This window comes from Myodes glareolus, chromosome 2 (genome assembly GCF_982192425.1).
Source record: "Myodes glareolus chromosome 2, mMyoGla1.1, whole genome shotgun sequence".
Taxonomy (NCBI): Eukaryota; Metazoa; Chordata; class Mammalia; order Rodentia; family Cricetidae; genus Myodes; species Myodes glareolus.
Genome location: NC_142027.1, coordinates 82,645,001 through 82,652,692, shown reverse-complemented (window position 1 = coordinate 82,652,692; position 7,692 = coordinate 82,645,001). Strand labels below are relative to the sequence as shown.

Genomic DNA, 7,692 nt, shown 5'->3' with positions numbered 1-7,692 from the left:
ATGAATTGGCACTTTTACTACTTTCCTTCCAGATATAGCATATGAAGTGAGGAGAGGGTTTCGGGAAAAATGTAGTTATCCCTTCTCCTTTATAGAGTTTTCTAATTTCAAGCTCTCTTTTTAGAATGTTTCCAATGTGGGAGTAAAGCTCTGTTAAGATACCACCAATTAAAATGCACAATTTTCAGATGTACTCACCCATAAGTGGTTTTTATACATAAAGCAAAGAAAACGAGCCCACAAATCACAATCCCAGAGAACCTAGAAAACAATGAGGCCCCTAAGAGAGACATACATAGATCTAATCTACATAGGTAGTAGAAAATGACAGGATCTCCAGAGTAAATTGGGAGCATGGGGACCTTGGAAGAGGGTTGAAGGGGAGGGAAGAAGCAGGGAGGGAAGCAGAGAAAAATTTAAAGCTCAATAAAAATAAAAAAAAATAAAATAAAATGCATAATTTACGAATATAATTACACTGAAATATCTTTAGTTTATTGGAATTGAAATAACTTTATAAAGGCCAGATAGCCTTGACCCTACACCTCTTTCAGTGGAAGCTTCATTTGTCAGTAAACAAAAGCTTCTCACTTTGTTTGATCAAATGTTTGAAAACATGAAAAGGGCCCCAGTTCCTCTGGAGACAGCATCCTGGTATAAAAACAGTTTAGTAACTTTATAGGAATGTCATGTGTGATGTTTCTCACGATCAAACTTACACTGTCAGGACTTTCTAACCTGAAAGAGGTGATGTTGTTGCATTTTGTCTTAAACCCCTGGCCTCCTTTGGATTTCCTAGACAGGAATCTACTCTTGATCAGAGAGCTAGAAGACATGCTTAATTGGCTTAATAAACTTGGTTATTTGTGACTTTTTCACATGGAGTACTTCACAACAAAATAAGAGAGTGTCATTTACTATAAGACATGCCAAAAGTAATTGACTACCCAATTAAAATTATCCAGACATTACAGGAATATGCATAACTATGAAGAAAATATTTGTCACTGTCCTGATACAGTATGTTTACACAATACAATAGATTCATTGATATTGTAAATTTATGTATTAAAAATTTCTTTAAGTAATATTAATTCATAAGTGTAGTATTTTATAGTATCTTTTGTGACCAGAGATACAGTTCAGTGCTTAAGAGAACATAACTGTATTAGATTCAAGTTCATTCCTAGCACTCATGTAGGGCGGCTAACAGCAGTCTGTAAATAAGATCTAGGGTTATCCAACAGCACCGGCCTCTGTGTGTGTGTGTGTGTGTGTGTGTGTGTGTGTGTGTGTGTGTTTGTATGTGTGAATATGTGCATGTGTGTCTCTGTGTGTATTTTCACCCACATAGACACACAAATGATTTATAATAAGAATGAATATAAAATATATAATTCAGTATTTCAAAAATACTTTTTTCAGTTCTGGGTCTTGAATATATTTTCTAACACTTGCTAGTTAGAACCTCTATTTGTGCCCTACATTTCTAGGCCAATAGGTCTTTCATTCTTTTTCCCCTCTGTCATTCTGCAAAGTATGGCCTGTGACCAATCAGAGTAACACAGACTCTGTTGTTTTGGATTTGGATGCCAAATCATGTGACAGTCAAACCTTACACAAAAAATTATTACCACCAAAAAACAATAATTAATTCATTAATGTCCATGTCTAAAGCTTTCCATTGAGGCAAAATATTCCTATAGGTTACTAATGTCTAATGAGGTTTTAGTGCCTAGAAAATCTGAAACTAAATATTCCCAAACATGGTTGACTCATTATTCCCAAGAAAGACAAAACAAGCAGTACTAAAGGACATGAATTAACCAAATAGAAAGTAGCTTTTCATGTCTGATGATGAACTCTAGTGAAATCTGCGTCACAACACTCAAATAATATCATTTTTTACACACCAGAAAATTTACACTGTGAATGAGGAAATTACTATTCACACACACTGATGCTGAAGTGGGTGAGAATCGCTAGTAATAAGGTAAAAAAGAAAAAAGAAAAAAACTCTTTATTCAGAAAGCACAAAATCCCATTGAAGAACAATTGCATGGCATTTTGAATCAGAGGGAAAATAACTAGTAATAGAAAACAACACAAAAGTCATCAAAACAAAAAAATAAAATAATAGGGTTTAAAAATAAAAATTTAATAGCAATTTTGAAGAGGAACTAAGGAAACAATAACTGGGAAATGGAAAGTCATACCTGAAGATATTTGGAAAAAGTATCCATCGTCCAGTAGGGGGCACTGTGTACTTTTCAGAAACTGATAAGACCTGAAGCGGACTCCTGACTCACATTTAATCTTCTGAGCAGAGTTTACTGGCCAGAATTAGAAGTTACAGAATAGCAGGTGTTTGCTCAAAGCTGACTCAGCCTCCCAGGCAGCACAGTTGCTCCTTTGGCTGAAGGGATCCAATACAGTGATGATAGGAATAGGAAAAGTCTCTAGGTTGTCAGGGTATTGGGGGAAAATGATAATTTAGTGCATTATGAGACTCATATTATATACCCAGGGACAGTAACATATTGGCTCATATTTCTAGCTCATAACTGCAACTAAACTCTAAAGTTACAAAATTTCTAGTAAAAATCATAAATATATTTCTTCTTTTTTAACATTTTGGTACATTTTAACATTTTCCTTGTAAGCAAGGAAATAGATGTGCAGCTTCTAGAAGATGCATTTTTTTCACTGTCATCCACCTGTGCATGTTTGAACATGCAAGAATTACTTTATTACTAGATGCTAAGTATTGAATAATTTGTTAAGTATATAACACCAAGGGACATGCCTGTAATTTTCAGAGGACAACCTTAATAAAGTTAATCCTGGCATATAATACTCAGAATGGGAGTCAAGCTAATCTCTTGCTGCATGTGGTGATACAAAACAATGGACAAAACACGAAAAGTTCACAACCCAGATTTGATAGCCTCTACTAGATCAATACTTGTAACAAGATGGATCCCACATCTGTGAGTCAAAAGTGGGGCTAATTTCCTTCATTCAAAAAGATCTCCTTCCCAAGTAACACACATCAATACCTGAAAGCCAACAATATAAAGAATGGCATAAAATAAAAACTAGAGTCATACAGAAAAGAATAACAAAACACTTGCAAAATAATAAAACAATTTTCAAATATATATTTACATATTTATTTAATGAATTAATTCATGTATATGCGTGTAACTGCCACAGCATGTGTGCGATATTAGAGGGTAACTTGCATAAACTGGCTCCTTCCCTCAATTGTGATTGTTCCAGGAATCAACTCACATTGTCAGGTGTGGCAGCAAGTGCCTTCACATGCTGAGCCACCTTGCTGGTCAAAATGTTGGAAATAGGGTACAAAGTATAGTTCCTTGCGTGTATTCACCCAGGAATAACAGAAACCTAGCTCCCCCACACACACACACACAGTCTCTCTTTCTCTCTCACTCTCTTCTCCTCTCCAATTTCCTGAATGACTTCTACCTTGATTCATTCATTATTGTCTTAAATTTAGAGCTACCCCCTCTCTGACCATCCATCCCCCTAAAGCTCTGACAGTTAGATATATGGTATTTTTATATCAGATAAATAGTAGGCAGTTTTCCATGAGATTTTTGGAAACCATCACACATAGTCACTCTTCATCATTCTTCTCTAACCTTTACTTAAGGAAAATAAAAGCCCAATCAGTTGCTTTCTAATTCAGTTACTATTTATTTTTTTCTAATTTAGGTTTTGTTTTTTCCTCTGATTTCCTAAAAAAATCATCAAGGGGGACATGGAATATAATATTTATCATGCTAGATACCAATATACAACAACATGTCTCTATGGGTCAATGTGTCAAGGTTTGAAGTAGACACAGAGAGAAGCCTTGGTTCTTGAACATTTTAAGAAGGAACATTCTGTTTTCAATTTGTGTGGAGAAATCCTTGAATAAAGAAATCCTTAGAAATAAGTGTCTATGGCATTGATTCTCCACCTTCCTAATGCTGTGATTCTTTAACATAGTTCCTCATGTTATGGTGATCCCCAACTGTTAAATTATTTGTTGCTACTTCATAACCTTAAACAAAACTAAAGGAATGATTTAAAAGTCAGACTCAGATGAAGAAAATCTTGGCCTTGAATAAAAAAATGCTTAGTGGTAAAAATATTGGGGAATTATCATTAACAAAGATATAATAGACCTGAACCTGCTCACTGGGGGTCTATAGGTTCCAATGAAGAAGCTGGAAACTCTTAGCTGAAAACACAAATATCTGTATCTTTCTGACTGCTTAGGATTCAACAGGCCCGGTAGCTGCATCCACTGTGGTCCCTTGGGTAACCTAAGGCAGGAAGTGACACCCAGATTTTAGCTGGTAAACACCCCTAAGACAGGACTTGGTTGACCAAGAAAAATTTGCATGAAGGGCTGTGACAGTTTTCTGAGAATTGCTGAAGGATAAGAGAGACCCACACCATGGCTGTCTCAGCAGAGCTCAGTGGTGTCTGCACTATGGCCTGGATTCCTCTCCTCTTCTTCCTCCTTCATTGTACAGGTCAGGAGAGTTATCTCTACCCTTATTCTAGTTCAGGGAAATCATCTCATCCCCTCCTCTCTGACCCCAGGATATAATGTGTTTCTCTATTTTCAGGGTCTTTCTCCCAACCTGTGCTGACTCAGTAGCCCTCTGCCTCTGCCTCCCTGGGAGCCTCAGTCAAACTCACCTGCACCTTGAGTAGTGAGCACAGCACCTACCACATTAGTTGGTACCAGCAACAGCCAGACAAGGCTCCTAAATATTTGATGTGGCTTAAGAAAGATGGAAGCAGCACGAAGGGAGATGGGATCCCTGATCGCTTCTCTGGCTCCAGCTCAGGGGCTGATCGCCACTTAACCATCTCCAACATCCAGCCTGAAGATGATGCTGACTATATTTGTGGTGCAAATTATAAGATTAATGAAAAATATGGTTAAACACAGTGAACTAGACAAAAGAGGAAGCAGAACAAGAACTCTGTTGCTCTCTTGTTACTAATACTTGACTACGATTATGAAGTTTTTAGCAATCACGGTCATTGGATTTTTCTGCTTCTTACTTAAGAGGACAGATCATAGGTTTATCAATTCCTCATGAGCTCATAGTAAAATAGAGGGTGAAGTGGGGATTGTATAGTGCTCATCTTTCTGTAGTAATTAAAAATCTAACCTGGCATATGTACAGATGAGGAGGTAAGAATATCCTTCTTACCAACTGGAATACTTAGTTGTTTTTTTTTATTTCTACACATTTATCACATTTATTTCTCTGTGAAAAGAGTAGGGAAAGGAATAAAATAAAAAATGGCACAGTTGACACACACAATAAAACATGGTTCAGGGGTCGGAGAAAGGGTGGTGGTGAGTAGATGGGTGAGGGGTCCCTATTACAGCAGCAGGAGCCAGTGACCTAGGATGCTCCACTATGGGCAGAAACAGCCAGCTTTTCCTTTCAGGCTGCTGCCCTGCCCCAACTTGCACTGTCACAGTCCCTTGGGAGGTGGACAGAAGTCTTCCCAGGCTACAGAGAGGAGGAACTGTGCTGGGGGAGGGCCCTGGGGTCAGACCATGCACGGGGAGTGACAGTCATTGGCCTCCACCTACCTCCCAAAGGGAGGTACTTGGTGGGGGTAGGATGGCAAACACCAGAGGCTGGCAATGGTTCTTCTTCCAGCATCAGGCAAGAGACAGAACAGTCAGCGCCTCCTGGGCAAAGTACTTGACATCTACATCCTGGTCCTGCGTCAGCTTCTCCAGGATGGGCTTGACTTCACTCTGCAGCTTGCTGTTGTCAAGAATGGGTCCTATCTTCTGTAGTGATTTGGCCACATTGAAGCAGACATTGACAGCTCTGTCCCCAGCCATACGAAGCACTGTGGGCAACATGTGCTTGATGGTGATATCCTGCCCACAGACCTCAGATAGCACATTGATGCAGAAGAGCGTGGTCATACAGTGCAGGTAGTTAGGGTCTCCAGACCTTGGGGCTAAGACCTTGGGGATGATAGTGGCATGGGCCCACTCCTTCCCGAACTTCTCCACTAGCTTCTTGAGGTTGCTGGTGGCAGCCTCACAGATGGCATAGACATGATCCACCAGCCAGGCCATACACAAAGAATTGAGTTTCTCATCAAAAAATTCCACACCCAGCTGTCCAGCCAGCAGAGGCATGTACTCAGTGATGGCCAGCCGCACTCGCCACTTGGCATCCTCAGCCAGCTCCACAATGGCAGGGAGCAGGGACTGAGAGAGCTGCCGGATACCAATCACCTCATTCACGCAGTCCAGGTTGGAGATGATATTCAGTCGCACCTCGGGACACTCATCCTTGAGCTGAGCCAAGAAGAGTGGCAAGAGGTGTTCGATGGTGTTGTCTTTGCAGAGAATGGGAGAGAGGCCCATGATGACTGAAGCCAGTGCTGATTTGACGTGTTGGTTGGCATCTGAAACGAGCTCCTTGATGCAGGGCAAGATCTGGGTCATGATCACATTCTCCCGACAGTCAGCTGAGAGATTCTCACAGAATTCTTTGACCTTGTGGGAGGCTACGGCCCTCACCTCGGCCTCACAGTCCTTCAACAGGTTCTGGAAGGCAGGTACCAGATCTGTCTTGGTGATCTCAGGCCCCACTGCTTTCTGGAGCTCTGTGAACTTGTTGGCCACCATGTAGCAGACAGGCCAGGACTTATCTTCAGCAGCCTGACACAAGGTGGGCATCACTAAGGCCTCCAGGTCCTCCTGGGTTAGAAGCTGGGCAATGTTCACACATGCCTCCACTGCCAGCAGCCGCACTGAGTACTGCTCGTCAGAGGCCAGGTTAGAGAACATAAGAATGATCTCACTCTTGACATTGTCCAGTTTCAGAACCTTGGCAAACTCCCCCAGCTTGGAGGCTGAGACCCGCCGCACCATGGAGGTGTCGTCTGAGCACAGGTTCCGAAAGTACTGTCGAAGTTCTGCCTTTACAGCACTGGATACTCGGGGGTAGCAGACGGAGAAGAGGCTGCAGGCCGAGGTGCGGGAGGTGAACCAGTCTCCAACTGCCAGCTGCTTCACCAGAGGCACAAAATGAGCCTCTAGGTCGGAAAGCGAATGCTCGTGTGAGATGGCCCCTAAGGATTCTACCGCCTTGTCTCGTACTATTGTCTCCTCCACTGCAGTCAGTGACTCAAAGGATGGCAGCAGGCAGTTCACATACTCAGGTCCTCCCACCAAAGTGGTGAAGGTTCTCAGTTGTTCAGCCAAGGACAAGAGGACTTCATCTTCATCATAGATAGTGTCTGTAAGAAAGGGCAGAAGCTCACTTCTGGTCCATTCAACCCCAAGGGCCAAGGCGATGGTGGAGAGTTTCTTGATACTATTGAGGCGAAGCTGAATGTCTTCATTGCAGAGTTCATCTATGAGCACCGCAATGGGGTAAAGTGAATCGTTGCTGTTAGCAGCTGCCATCTTGCCTCCCTGCGTCTCTGTCAGGCGGCGGCCAGCGCCAGGCAGAATCCGGATCGGGCGGGGCAATGCGCGGGGAAAGGACACAAAGAGCTGGAATAGTTAGTTTAAGGCTCTTATTTTTACCCCATCCAAGCTTATGGAAATGTTTATTCTTTGCAAGATAGCTTTTTGATCTCATGCAATAAGTGTTTTGACTCCAACAAATTCCA

General features: G+C 41.6%; 1 pseudogene; it reads right to left on the bottom strand.

Annotated features, from left to right (window-relative positions):
- Window positions 1-5,460: 5,460 nt before the first annotated feature.
- Window positions 5,461-7,483, bottom strand: LOC146895576 (serine/threonine-protein phosphatase 2A 65 kDa regulatory subunit A beta isoform pseudogene; annotated as a pseudogene).
- Between the last annotated feature and the right edge of the window lie 209 nt (window positions 7,484-7,692).